Source organism: Neomonachus schauinslandi, chromosome 3, assembly GCF_002201575.2.
Source record: "Neomonachus schauinslandi chromosome 3, ASM220157v2, whole genome shotgun sequence".
Lineage (NCBI taxonomy): Eukaryota > Metazoa > Chordata > Mammalia > Carnivora > Phocidae > Neomonachus > Neomonachus schauinslandi.
The window spans coordinates 132,853,837-132,876,263 of NC_058405.1; the positions used below are offsets into that span (position 1 = coordinate 132,853,837).

At 39.4% G+C, this 22,427-nt stretch overlaps 1 non-coding gene across 1 annotated transcript; it reads left to right on the top strand.

The window, feature by feature from the left end:
- Nucleotides 1-10,820: 10,820 nt before the first annotated feature.
- Nucleotides 10,821-10,927, top strand: LOC123324427. The gene has a single exon (XR_006539800.1). It is a non-coding gene; the product is annotated as a U6 spliceosomal RNA (small nuclear RNA).
- The last annotated feature ends 11,500 nt before the right edge of the window (nucleotides 10,928-22,427 follow it).

Below are 22,427 nucleotides of genomic sequence, written 5' to 3' on the forward strand. Positions count from 1 at the left end.
TGTTCCCCCTCAAAAAGTACCTACTGAACTAGTTTGAACAAAAATGAACCCCAAATGTGATTCAATTGAGAAATAAATACATAAACATGAAAAATATTCAACAATAAAAGAGACTATAATAAAAGTAGTTTCTCATCTAATCTCTGTCCTTTGTTCTCCTGTCCTCTCCATGGAGCATTGTTAACAATTACTTAATCTATTCATAATCTATACATGATGTTGATGTATACAATGTGTGTATACAAATATACACACACACATACACAGAGCAGATAGATAAGTAGATATGTAGATCTCTCTTTTTAAAAAGATTTTATTTATTTATTAGAGAGAGTGCACGAGCTGGGGGTGGGGGGGTAGGGGCAGAGGGAGGGGGAGAGGGAGAAGCAGACACCCCATTGAGCAGTGAGCCCGACACGGGGCTCGATTCCAGGATCCCAGGATCATGACCTGAGCTGAAGGCAGACGCTCAACCGACTGAACCACCCAGGCGCCCTTATAGATATCTCTTATATCCTTTTTGTTACTGTCAATTTCTTCATACTTACAGAAGAATATAATGTATAAATGATAGACAAAGATTATGATTCACATGAACATTGTTGTATCAGTCATGGTACTGGAAACAGATGGCATGTTAAATGGGGAAATGGAGTAGAGTTTCATAAAATAACTATTTACAAAGTTGCAAGCCAGTTTAGGGAAACCAATAAAGGATAATGCAGTACTCAATGGTTTATCCAGGTTTTGTGCGATCTAAGGCATACTCAATTTTTAAAACCTTCTTTAAGAAAAAGAATGCAAAATCATTGATACAAAAAAATATTTAGAGGTTAAGATGGGAAAGAAAGCATATCAAATCACAAATCTATAAAACTACAAATACCACATGTCACAAAAGCTAGATAATGCCATCCTCATATCACTATTAAATGTATGACATCTTTTTTAAATTAAATGTACCACATCTCTTTCATACTTTTGCCTTTTTGTTTTTTTTTTTTGCTACAGGCTCTTTGATCACCACTTCATATGGCATTGACATTATCCTCTATGGAAAGAATAGAAAGCTAATTTAGTCTTTCCTCTAACATAGTCTCTTTCTGGATTCTCTACTCTGTTCAACTGGTCCATGAGTTCCTCCCTACAAGAGAATGAAAACAGTCCAGTGTCACAATTGGAAAAATAATTTATAGCACATGTCCTGCCAAGCATTGCTCAGAGATACCTTTTTTTTTTTTTTTTAAGTGCAAAGGCCAAGGCATTTTACAAAGGTGAGGAAACTTAGTCCACCTTCCGTGCCTAAGAATGGTTTTGTCACTTCCTTGGGCCAGTGGTTCCTTAACCCTTCAGGATAAAATCTAAACTTTTCTGCATGACAAATGAGGCTTTTCTTTTCTTTTTCTTTCTTTCTTTCTTTTTTTTTTTTTTTTTTAAGATTTTTATTTATTTATTTGACGGAGAGAGAGAGAGCATAAGCCGGGGGTGGGAGGTGGAGGCAGAGGGAGAAGGAGACTCCCCGCTGAGCAGAGAGCCCCATGCAGGACTCGATCCAGGACCCTGGGATCATGACCTGAGCCGAAGGCAGACACTTAACTGACTGAGCCACCCAGGCGCCCCCAAATGAGGCTTTTCATCCTCCCATTCCTTCTTGCCAGCCTGGCCTCATCCCTGACCACCTTCCGTCCACCACCTCCACCTGGTCTGTACAGGTTATACCGCAGTAACACTCAGCTCTCTATAGCTCCAGAACATGCTATGCTCAGTCCCATCCCTGAGCCTTTGCACGTGATGCTCTCTCTGCTTGGAATGCCCTCCCCAGCTCGTCCACCTGGCAAACCGAACCCATGCCCTCCAGTCACAGATGAAATGTTATTCCCTTGGTATAGCTTTCTTTGACTCCCCCAGACACATTTCAGGTTTTTTTTTCCTTTGTCACAACCCCATTGACATGATGATCTTATCCTCATCCATAGTTTTCTGGAGATCACAGACTGAGACTTCTTGTCTTTGTATCCAGGTACCCAGGGCCTGGCATGCAGTAGGCACTCAATGAGTGTGTTTTCAATGAACGAGCACTGAGCAAACTTCTTTATGCCTAGCACTGTGTTAAAATGTTATCTCATTTTTTGCTTCTAACAATCCTATGAAGAAGTATTATTATACTTATTTTACAGATGAAGAAACTGAAGCTCAATGAGTTCTGATGCCAAAAATGTATGCTGTTTCCTACATTGTGCAATTCCCCTCCCAGGTAAATTATGCAGTTTGGGTAGCACTTAAGCTAGCTGTATATGGCATGGTGATCCAACTTTTTCCGAAAGAATGTACTGTTCTTCATTCCTTGAGAGAGATCAAAACCCCATTATGTTTCTGAACAATCTACCCTCACTGAAATTATTCTTTTTCAAGGTCACAAGTGATCCCCTTGCTGCTGAATTCAATGACCACGTTTATCTTTTTGACTCCCAAAAGTTTTCGACAAAGTTGACTCTCTCTTCATTCTGGAAATAAGTTTCTCTTTTGGCTTTTGGGACAAACCATTCTCTCAGTTTTTTTCTTGCCTCACTGGGCACTCTTTCTCAATTTCCTTTTCTCTTTCTCCTCTTACCTACCTCTAAGTACTAGACTTTTTCAGAATGAGGTCTTGAACTAGCCTCTCTTCTCTGCCCACTCATTACCCTAAGTGGACTCACCCAGTCCCAGGAAAGTAGATAGGCTCCATATGCTGCTTGCCAATAGCATATCTCCAGCCCAGTTGTCTGCTTACACTCATATGTCCAACAAACCACTTAATTCTCTATTCAGCTGCTTTACATTATGCCCTCTTAATTTCTCCCCTCAAAGATGTTCCTCTCCCAGTGGTCCAGTTACTGTTTTCTATGTGACAAACCACCTCAAATCTTAATACGTCAGGAATTCAGACAGGGAACAGCAGGAATGACTTATCTCTGCAACAAGATATCTTGGGAACTCAGTTGAGAAGACTCAGAGACTAGGGGTGACTTAACAATGCAGGGCTGGAATTATCTGGAGACATCTTCATTCACACATCAGATTGCAGATCCTGGCTGTCAACTGGGACCTCAGCTGGGGCTGTTGACTGGAACATTTACACATGGCCCCTTCATGTGCCTAGGCTCCTTCATAGCCTAGAGAAAACTCAGGGTAGGTGGACTTCTTACATGGTGGATCAAGCCAAGTTCCAGCAGAGAAGATATGGCCTTTTATGGTCTAAATTCAGATGTCCCAGGGTCAATTCCACTGTTACTCTATTGATAGAAGTAGTCACAAGCCTGCCCAAACTTAAGGGGAAGAGATGTAGATCCCACTTCTCATTGGGATAAATAGATACCCCTGGCACAAGTTACCATTACTTTGCATCTCCTAACTGGTCTCACTGCTTCTGTGTTTGTCCCATTCCAATATACTTTCAATATAACAGTAAAGTGATCTTACTAAAATGTCAAATCTTTTTGTCCTGCTTCAAAGCCATCAATGATTTCCCAGTGCATTCAGAATAAGATCCTAATTTCATATCTCTCTAACCTCATCTTATGTCACTCTTCCCTTAACCACAATAGATGTTCCTTCTTTTCTATTTTATGGCCTTTGTACTTGGTATTACCTCTGCCTGAAACATTCTTTCCTTCCCTGTTGTTTCCATATGGCTAACTTTTTCTCATCCATTAAGACTTGGCTCTATGTGACCTAACCACTAATTATAGTGAACTTTATTCACTTTAGTGACCTTCTTATTCATCCTCTCATCACCCTGTTTATTTTCCTCAGAGCTCATTTACAATCTATAAGTATAATATTTATGTACTTGTTTATTTTGGGACTTCTCCATTAGAATGTAAACTCCATGAGGGTCTCTTTAACTGCTTTATCTTCAGCACCCACAGTGCCTGGCACATAATAAATGCTGAAAAATATTTGTTGACTATAATAAATAGATGGATGGATGGACCATCTATTTATCCAATGGCAGTAAAAGAAGACACATTTCCTCCTGAGTGCTTTTTTAGCCAAGAAGAAAAAATAATTTCCTTAAGAAGTCCTCCCCCATGAGAGCCCAGGTCCAGTTCTCAGCCTTTCTGAGATTCCCAGGCTTCTTGAGACTCTAGACATCAGATCCAGGTGCTAGAATGTACCTGGCATCTTGGATTACACTCCGTCCCTGAAGGGGAGATATGCTTGTCAAATAATCAAAGCAACATATCACCTGCTCTCTCTTAGAGGCAGTGACATCATTAAACCATGCTGGTTTCTAGAGCTCAGAGAGGTCTGTAATGGGTTTCCTAAAATCCCCATTTTCATTCAGGCAGCCATTTGAAGCCAGGCCTGATCATCCACTTTTAGATCATCATCTTTGCGAACATCTTGCAATTCCAAACATTCAGACACAGACACAATGGTTTCCAAATACTTTGAATTTATCACAATACCACACCTATGCATCTTAGTCCCTGCTCATCTAAGAGCTATAGGCATCTATTTGATTTTTCCAAACACAGAGAATCAGAATGAAGTAATTTTGAAAGCTTTTTTTTTTATTTTTTGAGAATTTTTCTATTTCTTTAAGCTTAGTAAATAGCTTCAGGTGTCAAAAGACCAGCACTCCAGATCACCCATCTAAAGGCTTCTTGACAATCACATCAGTACTGAAGGCTGGTTTACCATTTTATTTGGCCTTATCAAGATGTTATTTTTTTTCCACTTTTATTCACACTGGATCTTCAGCCAAGGAAATGTACTTCCAGTTTCCATTCAAGGAAGATTTTGTTTTTATTGTTTTCACTTCACTTCTTTTTCTTTATTTTTTCTTACTTTATGATAGTGTGCCATGTTCCTTCTATAGTTTACTCTTAAAACAGTTTTTAAGCTTTTTACAACTTGCTACCTTTATTGATAACAAAATGGAAGCTTATTTGTCTCTTCCCTTTGAAACCCAGGAAGGATTTGTCAAGTGTGATGTTTAAAAAAAAAAACCAACAAACCAACTGTATCTGTTTGGCAAAGATTCACTGCTGCATTTGTGATTCTCCTCTCTAGTACTTTTCCTGGGACTGACAGTTTTTTGGTCTATTTCACTGGCTGCTGTTAACATGTTCCCTTACACTGTCTCATTCCCAATGGTTTGGTAGCAAGTCTGCGATGAAGAAGTCTGGTGAACTGGAAAATAGGATTAACACCTGGAGCCCTCCACACTCTCCCACGATCCTTGTATAGGCCACTTCTCATCCTTTACCTGTTGCAAAGACCCGGGCAACTACTCTAATACCTATTCAACTATCTACAAATGGAGATTGTGAAGCCTTTAGGAGCGCAAAACATGGTGCCATATGTGGGATTTTCTCTGCTACGTTTTCCACTTGGAGAGTTTAAAATTTAACTTTTCTGATATTTAAAGGATAGTTTTATGGTGAGGAAAAAGAGAGAGTGAATGTTAACAAGCAACATTTTTATCAATTCTCTCAGGCTTTCCCCAAACCATTCAACTATCTTATTTCTAAGAAGAATTCTACAGAATCCTTTCAGATGGAAATCCTTTGGACTGGTGCCTTACAGAACAACCTTCAGAACAATTTAATGTGACTGGGCTTTTATTGTTTTCAGTTCCTTCAGAGAAAGGCAAATATTTACTACATTTGATACTTTGTCTCTAGTCAACTGATTTTCTAAAAAGACAGGGTCTTTTTGAGCACTTTATTTTCTTCTAAGTACTCTGAAAAGTATTCTGTTTTTCAGTGCTCTTCGTAATGTTCCATCTGTTCTGATTTTTCAGAGGCTTTTTTTTTTAAATCTCCTCAGAAAATTCAATGAAAAAAGGTAAAGGCTTTACTGCCAGTAAATTTTTGTTTCTCTTCTTTCTGGGAAAGAGCCAGTTTGAGTTTAAAAATAGACCTGAGAAATGTCTACAGCTTGAGATTCATTCAATCCACTAATATTTACTCTAGAATAATAAGGAGATTTGATACATCTGAACTAAAATGATCCCCATATTTGTCACCTTTCCATTTCACATCAAATAAAACACCATGGCAGCCTTCTGACAAAACAAATTCCATTATGTTAGCCCCCCCCCCTCTTATTTTTAATTTATCCTGAAAAATGTGAAGTTGGCAGCATAGGTCATTCTCCTATTTTAAACATTTATCAATTGATGCTATTTATTATTAATTTCCAAGAGCAGTTACTGTGGTCCTAATAACAGATATCCACTGGGATAAAAATATTGGGGCAATAAAAAGAATGGCTTAAGTTTGTAAAGTTTTTTTAAAATCAGCATTATTGAGGTATAATTGACTACAGTAAAATTCACAAAATTTAAGTGTATAATCAATGAATTCTCGTAAGTGCATATATTTGTTTAACAACCCTCACAACTGGGGTGTCTGTGTGGCGCAGTTGGTTGAGCATCTGACTTTTGGTTTCGGCTAGGGTCATGATCTCAGGGTCATGGGATCAAGCCCTGCATGGAGCTCCTCACTCTGTGCAGAGTCTGCTTGGGATTCAGTTTCCTTCTCCCTCTGCCCCTCCACCCCCAACTCTCTCTCTCAAATGAATAAATCTTTTATTTATTTATTTATTTAAAATAAATTTTCAGCACTCTTTTTTTTTTTTTTTAAGATTTTATTTATTTGTTTGACAGAGAGAGACACAGCAAGAGAGGGAACACAAGCAGGGGGAGTGGGAGAGGGAGAAGCAGGCTTCCAGCAGAGCAGGGAGCCCGATGCGGGGCTCAATCCCAGGACCCTGGGACCACGACCTGAGCTGAAGGCAGACGCTCAACGACTGAGCCACCCAGGTGCCCCAATAAATAAATCTTTTAAAAAAAGAAAACCTTTCACAATTATGGCATAGAACATTTCCATCAAACCTCAAAGATTCCCTCCTGCCCCTTTGCAATTCTCTCCCTATCTTTGGCACCAGGCAACCACTAATCTGCTTTATTAACTCTAGTTTTGACTTTTCCAGTATGTTACATAAATGAAATTACAGTGTGTGATCTTTCGTGTCTGCCTTCTTTTTCTTAACATAATGCTTTTGGGATTCACCCATGTTGTTGTGTGTGTGAGTAGTATGTTCCTTTTTGTTTCTGAGTCGTAGTCCACTGTATGGACATAGCACACACTGTCTATTCCTTCATCAGTTGGTGAACATTTGGGTGATGCTGGTTTTTGATGATTATAAACAAAGTTGTTAGGAATACTCAAGTACAAGTCTTTGAGTGAAGTATGTTTTCATTTCTCTCTGGTAAATATATAGGAGTGGGATTGCTGGATCAGATGGTAAGTGGATGCTTAATTTTGTAAGAAACAGTCATATTGCTTTCCCTAGTGGGTATAAAATTTTGCATTCCCGCCAGCAATGTACAAACATTGTGGCCATTCCACAGTCTTGCCAACAGTTGGTATTATCAGTGTGTTTTAATTTTAGCCATTTTAGAGCCTGTGTAGTGGTATTTTATTGCCATATTAACTTGCATTTCCCTAATGACTAATGGTATTAAACATTTTTTGATGCATCTATTTGCTATGTTCTTCTTTGGTGACATGTCCTCATATCTTTTACCTTAAAAAAAAAATCATGTTATCTTCTTATTACTGAGGTTTAAGAGTTCTTTATTCTGGATATAAGCACTTTATCAGATTTATATTTTGGAAATACTTTCTTCCAAAGTAATGATGTAGTTTAGCTAAAAATCAGAGGATTTCTGATAAGCTGGTAAATCTAAAATTGTGGTTTCTTGAATTTCTAATGTCAAATTAGAGTTCTAGATATTAATACACTGATACTTTGATGTAGACCTAGGAACAATGTCAAAAAACTTCTATAATAAGATGATTTAGATACTTTGCCCTAGAAGCAGTTCTTCTATGCTTATAAAATCAATTCTAAAGTTGTTGTGGGTAAAGTCCCATATAAAATGTTTCCAGAGTGAAGTAAATATTCCCCAGAGTGGGGATGGATTTAAATTATGGCAACTCTAATACTTCCAGGAAAAGTAGAGTGTACTCTAGGAAGAGAGGCAGATAAAGGACACTTAGGCAAGCTCTTGTATGTCCTCTTCTGGTTTTTCTCTTACTCTCCTTAAAATACATTAAAATACTCTTCTTCTTCTTCATAACTTTTAGTTTTTATAATTTCAAACTTACAGAAAAGTTACGAGACTAATATAAGGAACTCCTAAATACTCTTTTCCAAATTCACCAATTTTTACATTTTGCTCTAACTTAAATAAATTTTACATTTAATTTTTCAAACATTTCATAAAAAATTAAGGCCTGGTTCTTTTTGGAGTTTTTTATTTCCATTTATCTTTGGCCTAAGTGGTAGAAAAAGTAGTAATTAACACTCCAATTTTATATCCTAGAAGACAGACACAAAGAATCCTGTCACAGAACTCTGGAGACCCAGCACTTTCTACAGCCACCATAATGAAGCCAACCACCATTCAGCTTTGTAGTCTAGCTTTGCAGCCCATTTCCTGACCTCTTTGTGGTATCATTGGCTCCCACCTAAAGCCCTTGTACTTGACTCTTAGTTTTGATAACTGATATTGCTTTTATTAACCTAATCTTTGATGTGTCCTCTACCGTTGGTAATTCTGGGAAATAGCCAACCCAGTTCAACCCATCAGGACCTTAACCTGGTACCCTGCTTTGCCCAAGCCCTAATAGCAGGCAACTTGACAAGCCATAGTATTTTCAAGTATGTAAAACTAATGATACTAGGTATCCCAGCACTGAGAATTAGAGAACCAAGACGTATTAGCGCTAAAAGGACCTTGAGATCATTCAGTACAACTCTTTCATCTTCAGGTGACAACACTGAAATCCCAAGAGATTTAATATTTTATACAAGGTCACAAGTAAGTTGGTAGCAAAGGTACAATGAAAATTTCAGTTTCATGAATTTTTTCTACAATATAATGCTGTTTCAAATAGTTATTACTACTAATAATTTTCAGGTGCAAAAATTCATGTATTTGCTCATGGAGTTGACATATATTTACTGAGCATTTATAACATGCTATGCACTACATATACAAGAGATTTAATCTGCCATCCCAGAGCTTACTTTCTAGCCAGAGAAATTGATGATAAAACGTAATTACACAGGCCACCTGGGTGGCTCAGTTGGTTAAGCATACAACTCTTGATTTGGGTTAGGTCATGATCTCTGGAGTTGTGGGATCAACCCCATGTCAGGTTCCACACTCAATGCAGAGTCTGTTTGTCCCTCTCTCTCTGCTCTTCCCCCCACTGCCCCCCCTTTCAAATAAATAAATAAATAAATAAATAAATAAATAAATAAATAAAATCTTTTTAAAAATGTAATTACGCACTGCAGAAAACAGTATAGAAGTTCCTCAAAAAATTCAAAGAAGTTCCACTCCTGGAACTGAGGGACTCAAACAGATACCTGTACACTGTATTAGTCAGTTCAAGCTCCCATAACAAAATACCACAGACTGGGTGGCTTAAGCAACAGAAATGTAATTTCTCACAGTTTTGGAGAAGTCCAAAATCAGAGTGGTGTCAGGGTGCATTTCTGGTGATATCTGTCTTTCTACCTTGTAGACAGCTGCCTTCTTGCTGTGTCCCCACTTAGTCTGTCTGCATGCAAATAGATCAATCTCTGAATGCAGACAGATAAATCTCTGATCTCTCTTCCTCTTCTCATAAGGACACAAATCCTATCAGATTAGGATCCCACCCTTATGATATCATTTAACTTTAATTACCTCCCTAAAGGCCTTATCTCTAAATATAGTCAAATTGGGGGCTAGAGCTTTAACATGAATTTTGTGGAGACACAATTCAGTCCGTAACATACACCAATGTTCATAGCAGCATTAGTCATAGCCAAAAGGTGGAAACAATCTGAATATCCATTGACAGATGAATGGATAATAACGATGTGGTATATACCTACAATGGAATATTATTCAGCCTTCAAGAAGGCAGAAATTCTGGGCTGCCTGGGTGGCTCAGTTGGTTAAACATTTGCCTTTGGCTCAGGTCATGATCCCAGAGTCCTGGGATCAAGTCCTGCATGCGGCTCCCTGCTCAGTGGGGAGTCTGCTTCTCCCTCTCCCTCTACCCCTTCCTCCCCTTGTGCTTTCTCTTGTTCTCTCTCCTGCTCTCTGTCAAATAAATAAATAAAATCTTAAAAAAAGAAAGAAGACAGAAATTCTGACACATGCTCCAACATGGATAAGCCTTGAGGATATTACACTAAGTGAAATAAGGGGCGCCTGGGTGGCTCAGTTGGTTAAGCGTCTGCCTTTGGCTCAGGTCATAATCTTGGGGTCCTGGGATTGAGCCCCACCTCGGGCTCCCTGCTCAGCAGGGGGTCTGCTTCCCCTCTCCTTCTGCTCCTCCCCCCACTCATGTTCTCTCTCTCAAATAAATAAAATCTTTACACTAAGTGAAATAAGCCAGAAACAAAAGGACAGATATATGATTCCATATCTATAAGGAACCTAGAGTAGTCAAATTCACGGAGACAGAGAACAGAACAGTGGTTTTCAAAGGCTGAGAAGAGAAAATGGGGAGTTATTGTTTGATGGGTACTGGGTTTCAGTTTAGGATGATGGAAAAGTTGTGGAGGTAGATGGTGGTGATGGTTGCACAACAAGGTAAATGCACTTAATGCCACTGAATTGTACACTTAAAATGGCTAAATGTAAGTTTTATGATACGTATATTTTACCACAATAAAACAAAAAAATAATTTTGACTTCAGTATTTGGCCATAATACTGAGAAACTGGATTTACTCTCTCCCCTTAAAGTTGAGAAACAAGTGCTCACTTCAGCAGCACATATACTAAAATTGGAACGATGTGGAGAAGATTAGCATGGCCCCAGTGCAAGGATGACCAGCAAATTCACTAAGTGTTCCGTTAAAAAAAAAGGTTGAGAAAAAAGACAAAATATGAAGTAATGGTTTTCAGACATTGGACACATGAAACCTAGGACAGTAATCCCTCAGAGAAAAGAAATAAATGAGGTGAGCCCCATGATAGCCCTAGTTTAGTGCCTAGAGAGTTTCCAGGCTATACAGTATAGGGAGGAAAATCCCAAACAGAGCCCGGTAATCTCCCTGAGTTGAGTAGCCAGAGTTGTGAGTTTGGAGGAAGCAAGGCAGACAGAATTCACAGGGCAGAGTGCCAGAGAGGAGAGAGCTGCACAGAGATAGAGCAAGGGCTCCAGAAAACTATGGTTCCTTTTCAGTCCTCAGGTAAGTAGCAACTGGATATATGAATGAGGAACCTACCCAAGTAAGGGAAAAGACCCACTGGAAAGGAGCCCACAGTCTTCAGATTTCACACAGGGCCAGGAATAATTTATGTTCCTAGTACCCAGAGTGGAAAAACCTTGTGCTATACTGGTTGTCAAGAAGAATGCTCAGAAGGGTATTGTTTTGGTATGGCCAAACTCATACCCCTAATCTAATCATGAAAATAAACCAGATAAAATCCAATAGAGGGGCATCCTATTATAACCTAACCAGTGCCTCTGAAAATTTCAAAGGTCATCAAAAACAAGGAAATTCTGAGAAACTATCACAGCCAAGAGGAACCTAAGGAGACATGACAAATAAATGTAATTTGGTATACTAGAAGAATCCTGGGTAGAATAAAGTATATTAGGGAAAGATTAAATCTGAATAAACTATGGACTTTAGCTGATAATAATATATCAATATTGGTTCATTAATTTTAACAAATATACCACACTACTGTAGGATGTTTATAATAGGGGAAACTGGATGTCTGGTGGAGGTGAGTGGGATGGCTAAAATGGGAATTCTCTGAACTATTATAATAGCCTTCTACAGTTGTCATAACAAATATCACAGATTGGGCAGTTTAAACTACAGAAACTTATTTTCTCACAGTTCTGGAGGTGGGAAGTCCAAGATCAGGGTGACTTCAGGGTTGGTTTCTAGTGAGATCTCTCTTCCTGTTTTGTAGACAGCTGCTTTCTCACTGTGTCCTCACTTGGCCTTTCTTCTGTGCATGTGTGTAGAAAGAGATTGATCTCTGGTGTCTCTTCCTCTTCTTAGAAGGACACAGCCAGGGCCTCACCCTTATGACGTTACTGAACCTTAATTACCTTCCTAAATGCCCTATTTCCAAATATAGTCACATCGGGGGTTAGAGCTTCAACATATGAATTTTGAAGGAACACAATTCAGGCCGTAACAGAGAAGAGATGGGAGGACAAAACATTTTGAAGAAATAATGGCTGAAAAATTTCCAACTTTAATAAAAATCCTAAGCCCGCAGATCTAAGAAGCTCAACAAACCCAAGCATAAGCAACAAGAAGAGAACTACACCAAAGCACACATCAGAATCAAATTGTTCAAAACCAGTGAAAGGAGGAAAATCTTACAATCTGCCAGAAGAACAAAGATAAGAATGACAACAGACCAGTAAAGTTCTTGTCTGAAAAAAATGCAAACCAGAAGACAATGAAACAATGTCTTTAAAGGTACTGACAGAAAAAAACAAACCAAGCCAAACAACAACTGTCATCCTTGAATTTTATACCCAGTGAAAACATCTTTCAAAGTGAAAGGACAAATAAAGACTTCTTCAGATATACAAAAGCTGAGAAGATTTGCACCAGCGGATCTACACTATAAGAAATGCTAAAGGACATTCAGGAAGAAGGAAAATTATACCACATGGAAATCTGGATTGCACAGAGGAAACAAGAGCACCAGTAATGGTAACTCTGTGGGTGGATAGAAAAGACCTTCTTTGGTTGTTACTACTTTTAAATCTCTTTAAAACATAATTGATTATTTAATTATACATTGTGGGGTTCTGGTAAATAATAAAAGTGAGTTCAGAGTGATGCTATGGGAATGACCTGAAGCTATGAAATAGAGAGAGCTGTAGGAGTTTTAACTCAAACTGCTTGCTTAATTCCCTCAGACAGCTTACAAAATAAGGCATTTTGAAGCTCCTTCAGCATTAGTTTGATCACAAAGCAAGATGATTATGTTTCATCTGATCTTTTTACCACTTGTCATACCCTTAGTATAGCAATCCCTTGGCTCACAATTCCTCTGGAAATAAGACTCCCATTTTTAATAACGTCTGTCTGGGAAAACTGGAGCAGCTCAGAGTCCTGTCTTTTCTGATTTCAAACAAGAGTCTTTTAAAATAAACTTAGGCTTAGCCTGGCTGGCTTAGTCGATTAAGCGTCTGCTTTCGTCATGGGTCATGATCCTGGAGTTCCAGGATCGAGTCCCACATTGGGCTTCCTGCTCGGCAGGGAGTCTGCTTCTCCCTCTGACCCTTCCCCCTCTCGTGCTTCCTCTCTCACACTTTCTCTCTCAAGTAAATGAATAAAATCTTAAAATAAAATAAAATAAACTTAGGCTTAGCTTCTGGTACAAATGTACTCCTTTTTTTTTTTTTTTTTTAATAAATTAGAAAGGTGAGGTAGAAGTATCTCTTTAAAAGTCAGAGGCAGGGGCGCCTGGGTGGCTCAGTTGGTTAAGCAACTGCCTTCGGCTCAGGTCATGATCCTGGAGTCCCGGGATTGAGTCCCGCATCGGGCTCCCTGCTCGGCAGGGAGCCTGCTTCTCCCTCTGACCCTCCCCCCTCTCATGTGCTCTCTGTCTCTCTCATTCTCTCTGTCTCAAATGAATAAAATCTTAAAAAAAAAAAAAAAGTCAGAGGCAGACATTTGGTTAGGGGCATAATACATGGCACAGCTAACTACACCCTCTGTCAAGCAACTTGAGGTAAAAGAGGGACAGAGGGAAAAATTGGACACAATGGGCTGGGTTAAAGATGGGATAATGGGTTTGGATTTGTAAAATGTTCTGCATGTTTCCTTATTCCCACATATGTCCTTATTGGAAACACCACTTTGGGTCTTATCTTTTTGTCTTTTTCCCAAGAATATGGGTCTTTTTTTTTTTAATGTTATGTTAGTCACCATACAGTACATCATTAGTTTTTGATGTAGTGTTCCATGATTCATTGTCTGCATATAACACCCAGTGCTCCATGCAATACATGCCCTCCTTAATACCTATCACCATGCTAACCCATCCCCCTACCCCCTTCCCCTCTAAAACACTCAGTTTGTTTCTCAGAGTCCATAGTCTCTCATGGTTCATCTCTCCCGCCAATTCCCCCTCCCTCACTTTTCCCTTCCTTCTCCTAATGTCCTCCATGCTATTCCTTATGTTCCACAAATAAGTGAAACCATATGATAATTGACTTTCTCTGCTCGACTTATTTCACTTAGCATAATCTCCTCCAGTCCCATCCATGTTGATGTAAAAGTTGGGTATTCATCCTTTCTGATGGCTGAGTAATATTCCATTGTCTATATGGACCACATCTTCTTTATCCATTCATCTGTTGAAGGGCATCTCGGCTCTTTCCACAGTTTGGTTGTTGCGGACATTGCTGCTATGAACATTGGGGTGCATATGGCCCTTCTTTTCACTACATCTGTCTTTGGGGTAAATACGCAGTAGTGCAATTGCTGGGTCATAGGGTAGCTCTATTTTTAAATTTTTGAGGAACCTCAAAACTGTTTCCTGAAGTGGCTGTACCAACTTGCATTCCCACCAACAGTGTAAGAGGGTTCCTCTTTATCCACAACCTCTCCAACATTTGTTGTTTCTTGCCAGTTTTTGCCATTCTAACTAGTGTAAGGTGGTATCTCAATGTGCTTTTGATTTGAATTTCCCTGATGGCTAATGATGATGAACATTTTTTCATGTGTCTCTGAGCCATTTGTATGTGTTCTTTTGAGAAGTGTCTGTTCATGTCTTCTGCCCATTTATTGACTTGATTAAAGAATATGGGTCTTGCTTCCTCAAGTAGAAGGCAGACTCCTTGATGGTAGGGACCCCATAAAAAATGCTTCATATTTATGTAAAAATAAATGAGTTAAAAGTGATTGTCTGTATGGATCAGCCCTGTGGGTTGGAGGGGGGGTTGAGAAGAAATCAGTTACCATTTGGTACCTGTTTGTTTTTTTACAGCTTTTTGAGGTGTTATCACAAATAAAATTGTAAGATATTTAAGTGTACATTGTGATGATTTGATATATGTATACATTATGAAAGGATGTAATATGCTATTTAATAAAATGAGCAGGTAACAAGGTAGTGTATAGTGTTGAAAGATAAATATTCATCAAGCTGAGTGGTGTGATTTTAGATGTTTTTTTCCTTGTTTGCTCATTTGTATGTTCTACTTTCTTTATAAGATATATATTTTATTTACAAAACTAGGAAAAAATTAAACAAGGTTTTTTTTAATTGAATGAAATTCTGAGGTGCCTGGGTGGCTCAGTTGTTAAGCGTCTGCCTTCAGCTCAGGTCATGATCCCAGGGTTCTGGGATCGAGCTCTGCATCAGGCTCTCTGCTCTGCGGGAAGCCTGCTTTTCCCTCTCCCACTCCCCCTGCTTATATTCCCTCTCTCGCTGTCTCTCTCTCTGTCAAATAAATAAATGAAATATCTAAAGAAAAAAAAAATTGAATAAAATTCTGGACTCTCATTGAGAATTTGGACACTCAAGAGAATTTTCTGAAATATCACCTGTTTTCAGTGGTTCAGGGGTGTTCTTACCTGGCGAGAGGTATGTGAGCACATCCCCTTCAATAGAAAATAAGCCGTTCTTCCAATAGCCCAGGCAGCTCTTGAAAGTATGAAGCTAGGGAATCCTCAAGAAACCAACAAAGAAGTCTCAGGAATGTTGGAAACAACCCAATGGTCCAGTGTTACGAGATTTTAAAACTAAATTATGATATTTCCAAATAACTGGAATATTTGCAGCCATTAAAATCTATGTTCATAAGAACATTTAATAACATGGGAAGATGCTCAAATTTTAACATTAAATTTAAAAATTTATATGCAGTGTTATGCTATTTGAAAAGAGAATTATATATGTAATTTGATTTCTAAAAGGAAATAGACCCAAGTGTTAATAAACCTTATCCCTGGGTGATAAAAATATGAATAATTTCGGCTTTACTCCTCTGTTTCAAAAATTCCTACCATGACTTACTTTTATAATTAGAACACACACGATGTTATTATAATTATTTTTAAAGAAGTTGGCTTATAGAGCTGGAGAGTGGTTCATCGCATGGGCCTTGAAGCAGCGTGAACGTAAATCCTGGTTCTGCCAGGCAAGCAAGCCACTACCCCTTTCTATGCCTCAATTCCCTTTTTAAATTTTTTTTAAAGATTTATTTATTTGAGAGAGAGAGAGAGAGAGTGAGTGCGCACATGGGGGGAGGGGCAGAGGGAGAGGGATAGAGAGTCTTAAGCAGACTCCATGGCACAGCACCTGATGCAGGGCTCCATCTCAACGCTGAGATCACAACCTGAGCCAAAACCAAGAGTCAATAAATAGTTCAACTGACTGGGCCACCCAGGTGCCTCATCTGTGCCTCAACTTCCTTATCTTAAAATTGAGATAAATGATAGCACCTACATTATAGGGTGTTGTCAGATTAAAAGAGTCGATTCATAATAAAGTGCTTAACACAGTGCCTGATGTATAGTAAGCACCCTCAAATTAATCTGTTATTATTATTGTTGTTGTTGTTCTTGTTGTCGGTTAAAAGTTCTAACTTCCTACCTATTTACAAGTTACGTTATTTCAAAAAAGGCTATATTCTGAGTATAATCACAGATCTCCAAGACTCAGTGGGGCCTGGAGACAAAATTTATTGCAAAAAACCCTAACAATTTTCTTGAGGATTAGGCATTTAGCTTGCTGATTTAAGCAATGGACAGCAAACTAGTTAGAGACCAGCCTCTGGCTGCTTTCCGTCTTTTCTTGATGGCTTTAATGCTGCAGGTGTGATCACTGAGTTACACTTGTTTATTCAAAGAATAGAAGGGTAAAGGAGTCCTCCCTGAATTTTTCCTTGGTGGGCTCCAAATTTAGAACTGTATCTCCACTTCTCAGAGTTTGATTCGATCCTGTGATCCAAATTTGGGAGAAGAGATTCCATGCCCAAGATCACCCAGCTAATAAGGGGCCGATAGAGGATTTGAACTTATGTCTATCTGGATCCACACTTCAGTGTTCAACTTGTATCTTATAATACTTTCCAACTGAAAGAAGAAAAGCTTAAAGAAGGCCATTTTATCCATCAAAACTCAATGAAGAAGATCAGTTTGCTTCCCATTTCTTATTCCTAAATGTCATCAACATAAAACAAATCAAGGTCCAGCATGACATCAGTGCACAGATCAGCTCCTGACTCTGAAACAGAGAACAGAGCAGAAGAGACCTACTTCCTTCATAAAACGGAGCATGAATTATAAAAAAGGCCCCATGCGCACCATGAATTGGGCTAGAAATCTGTGTCCCCGTGTCATTATCTAAGGGAAATCAATATTCTCAGTTGAGGCAACAACTCTAGGTGAATGCATAGGAAGGGAGGGGTAACTTGGTGTTCTGAGAGCCTGGAGTTTCTCTAGCTCCTGCAGCACTTACAGTCTATGCTATCGACCCCTAGCTATCCGCCTATTGTCTGTATCCCTGCCTGCCCAGTAGTATCTCTTTGACATGTCTTATTCCTGCTGTAAAAGGAGAACACCATCACTTCTGTGAAGCCTGACCCTACTCTCTGGGGACAGCTAAACTGCCCCCCCCCCGGCCAAGCTTACCAGCTCTGGGCCTGTTCCTTCTCACACTGTGTATGGTTGTTTTCCATCCTTTCATACCCTAATTAACTCTCTGAGGTCAAGGATTACAACCCTATTTTTAGGGTTGATGGGAGAGTAAATTAAGACGAGGTAAGTAAAGTGATAATGTCTGGTACATAACAGGTGTTCAATAAATGTTTGCTTTGTTGGTTCTCCCACTTGAAGACCCAGGACCTAGTGCAATTCCTTCAAGGCCATGGTTACTAAACAAAAAAAAATTTTTTTAAAGATTTTATTTATTTATTTGACACAGAGAGAGAGCACAAACAAGGGGAGCAGCAAGCAGAGGGAGAGGAAGAAGCAGGCTCCCCCTTGAGCAGGAAGCCCCATGCGGGACTTGATCCCAGGACCCTGAGATTATGACCTGAGCTGAAGGCAGATGCTTAACTGACTGAGCCACTCAGGCACCCCTTCTCCTTTCTTTTTTTGAAGATTATTTATTTGAGAGAGAGAGAGAGAGAGAGAGAATGCTGGGGGGAGGGGCACAGGCAGAGGGAAAGAGAGAATCTCAAGCAGATTCCCCACTGAGTGGGGAGCCTGATGCAGGGTTTGATCCTATGACCCATGAGATCATGACCTGAGCCGAAATCAAGAGTTGGACGCTTAACTGACTGAGCCACACAGGCGCCCTTAAACAGATTTTTCTTGAATGAATGAATGAATGAATGAGTAAATTAACAAATACATTCCACCTCCTGCCTCCAGGGCAGGCATCATATCTTACATTGATCTATATCCCCTCAATATCTTCTTTCTTTTATTTATATCCATAACAACACTGGTCACATGGCTGGGTACAGTGAATAATTTGATTGATTTTCTCTTGTTGTAAAGGATATTGATAGATTGACTATTTACCTCAGAGGCAGCTATAGGCAGCTATATGTCTTATATTGCCTGTTTCATCTTGAATAGAGTAAAACTGCCAGGGGTCTTATAGACAGAGCTTTCAGTCTCTCTAGTAAAACTTTAGCTTAACCCACTTGCCAAGGTCTGTTTTCTTTCTTTTTTTTTTCCCTAAACAGTTAATAGCCAATATAAGCTCTAGAGGAATAAGCCCTCCAAAGTAAGAACCCTGCTGAAATCCAAGTATTTATTGTTATGATCCTAAGTAAGACTTGGAGAGTCTCATTTATTTCTATATCCCCAGTGCCAGCCTAGTATTTAGTACATAGTAGGTATTCGAAAAGCATTTCTTTAATAAATGAAGTCCCTTTTAAAGAATAAAGAGAAGTTACAAACTGTATAGTGTAATTTTGTGATGGTCTGTGGTCTTAAAGCCATACAGTACCGAGGAGAGATGAAAAAATAGTAATTCACACACCTGGATAGCATTATGCACTTGTAAAAGCATTTGCCCACATGTTATATAATATTACTTACATAGCACTAATTGAACTCCTATTGTATAGTAGGTGATTTAAATACCATTGTGTCTAATCCTGAGAAATCTTGAATTAAGATAATGCCCATTTTATAGTTGGAAAAAATAAGCGGAGGTGAACTAAATGATTCACCAAGGCCACAGACTAAGAGTGATCCCCCTACGCCCAATTAAAATGTGAGCTTCACAAGGGCAGCCTCTCTAGCACTGAGAACAGTACCATGGCATATAGTAGATACTAAATAAATATTTGTTGAGGAAATGTTGAGGTTGGGTGACTCCAAAGCCTTTGCTCTTTCCGTAACATCACCTGCTACTCTGTAAAATGGTCTTTTGAAGCATCTGGAGAAAGCAGTACATCTTTTTACACCCGTAAGGAACTGAGGTCCTGGGAATGAAGCTAACTTGCCTACAGCTCACAAGGGTGGCTGGGCCAGCGCTAGAACTCAAGGTCCCGGTTTCCTAGCAGTATTTTCTGTTGGCCAATCTGCATAGAGGCCATAATGCAGAGACAAGGTGTGGCCACTTCTTTTCCCCAGGAAAATCCAGGGAGCCTGGCCTAGAGTTACATCTAAGACTTTCTGCCTAAAAACCAAAAAGCATCCTGATGCTAGAAGAAAGTTATGTTCCCCAGTAGATGGACATTTTGGGGTTACTTTTTTTTTTTTTTTAAAGATTTTATTTATTTATTTGAGACAGAGAGAATGAGATACAGAGAGCATGAGAGGGAGGAGGGTCAGAGGGAGAAGCAGACTCCCTGCCGAGCAGGGAGCCTGATGCGGGACTCGATCCAGGGACTCCAGGATCATGACCTGAGCCGAAGGCAGTTGCTTAACCAACTGAGCCACCCAGGCGCCCGGGGTTACTTTTTTTATTACACCAGAATCTGATGTTTTGAGATAGGGCTAAGTCTTGTGATGATGTCCAACCAGGCAGCCGCGACCCGACAGTAGCTACTTCATCACACGATGCAACATTTTATTTTTTAAGATTTTATTTTTAAGTGATCTCTACACCCAGCGTGGGGCTTGAACTCACAATTCTGAGATCTGGAGTCACATGCTCTACTGACTGAGCCAGTGAGGTGCCCCAATCCTATCATCTTAAATAGTCATGGGCGAACTTTTCAAGTAAGAGATACGTGTTCAATTAAACATCTTAAGGTTAAACGGACCTCTCATATATACATTTTTGCCAAATAGACTTTTTTCTTCTCTTTTTTTCATTTTATTTTGAATACCAAAGAAAATGCCTATGCACATCCTACTACGGCAACTCCTTTATCTATTTGCCAAGTACCCAACTGGGTATGTCCCTATGCTGGGTACAGTATAAAGTATGTAAGTAAATATATACATAAATAAGTCAAAGTGTATAATATTCCATATAGCATTAAAGAGGCAATGTAGAAAGAGGCAAACATATACCAAACCCAGAGACAATCAAACCTATTATTATCTGATCTAGTGGACAATGAAGTTTTTATAGCTATAGTCAAGGCACAAGGCCATCTCAGTGTCATTTCCCCTTTGCCTTCGGTCTTTCCTTTTTTCCTCTGCTGCTTCTTCTTGTTTTACTCTCCAAGTATGTTGCCCATTAATCTTTTCAGAGCATCAAAATCCGTGGAGACGAACCAGAGTGTATTCTGGTTACACTGACCTCTGGAATCCCTAAACTTAAGTTTCTGGTCACAGCTTGCAGAAGAGCCATACAGACTACTCCTGGTGGGGAAAGAAGTCATTGACCTCCCCAGCAGCTCATGTGCTGACAAAGCCACCAAAAGAGAGATTATGTGTGGTTATCATAGCACACAGATATGCCTTTTGTAGCTGATGTATCAGTCCCTGTGTTCTCACACTGTTTCTGTTGTATACCCTGGCAAAGCTTACTCGGAGGACGCCATGGAGAACTGGAGCCATGTTTTCTTTGGCTATTGTTCCTTTCCACATCTCCACATTTAATAACTCCACATTGTGCTGTGAAATACTTGGCAAAGAAAGAAAGAAATCAAGCCTGGATGCCAGGGGCGGCTCTTGTCATCGGAAAGGATCTGTGACTATCTCTTGCCCTTCTGTCTCCTCCTCAGTGCACTTTTGCTCTCCTCTAATTTTTCCATCTTATACATCTTTTATTGTTTTCTAAATATAGACATGCTAAAACCTCAGTGGAAAGACCATCTATTGAAACCAGAGTGATAGCAAGTAATGTGCCCAGCAGGCAAATCGCAAAACAAATAGAGGGTGCACTCAGCACTTTTGCTTCTGCTGCACAAAAGAACCCAAATAAGGCTCCTGGAAACATGGGTTGAGTAATCAATTCCTTTTCCTGGATGTACAACAGCACAGCTTTGGGAGATAACGAATTCAGCTCGTGTAATTGTACACCCGTCTAGAAGAGCAAAAGGAAGCACAAAAAGAGAAAAAAGGCGAGGGTTGCCAAACTTTTAACTGCTTGCCCTCCTTCTGCACCTGCCATGACTTGCAAGCATAATATCGTGTCCCAGCTGGCCACTTGTCCTGAATTCTGAGACCCCAAGACACCCATTGCCCTTGGAATTAAAGAATTACAAATGGAATTTTTGCACCTGCAGATAAAAAAAAAGATAGTGAGAGAACTTAGAAAAGATCCTTTGAAACATTTCTATCACCCTTGTCAGGCTGTTTTCTGTCCCTGGTGAATACTAACCAGACATATGAGTAAGGACTCCAGAGGACCATTTGGCTGTTTCACTGAAATTAATTTTGGTTCCTACAGATTAACCATAAAGACACGCACTGGCTGCAGGTGTTCTAAAGCCAGCATCGGGAGCAAACCCAGCAAATTTTGCAAAGATGGTTAATGACTCCTGCAAAATTAATTTAAATTGAAATAGGATAAGAACATATGGAAAAAATCAATCATTCCCCATTTTGAGCAAATATTATTTTAGCAAGCATAGATTTGATATAATTTTCTTTCTTTCCCTTAAGGGTCAGGATATACTCACACACTAAGTCTTTTTGCAAAAGAGAAGTTTTTTGTTTTTTTCTTTTTCCTCCCCAGGAAAGAGGAGATAGAGGTTTCATAAATCTTTTTCCTTGTCTGATGCTGAAACATATCTGGGGCTCCACAGACACTGATAAAAGCCCTTCCAGAAAACACAACTCTGTTCTTCGGGTAATTATACTTTCTTAGTGTCTGGACACTGGTTCTGGCTTCCATCTGGAATAAGATCTGGGCCCACTTATTATGCATGTCCACATTAACTGGACGGTTTATAGAATTTAAATGTGAAATGAGGAGAAAGCACAGAGGCAATGGCAATAGAATGG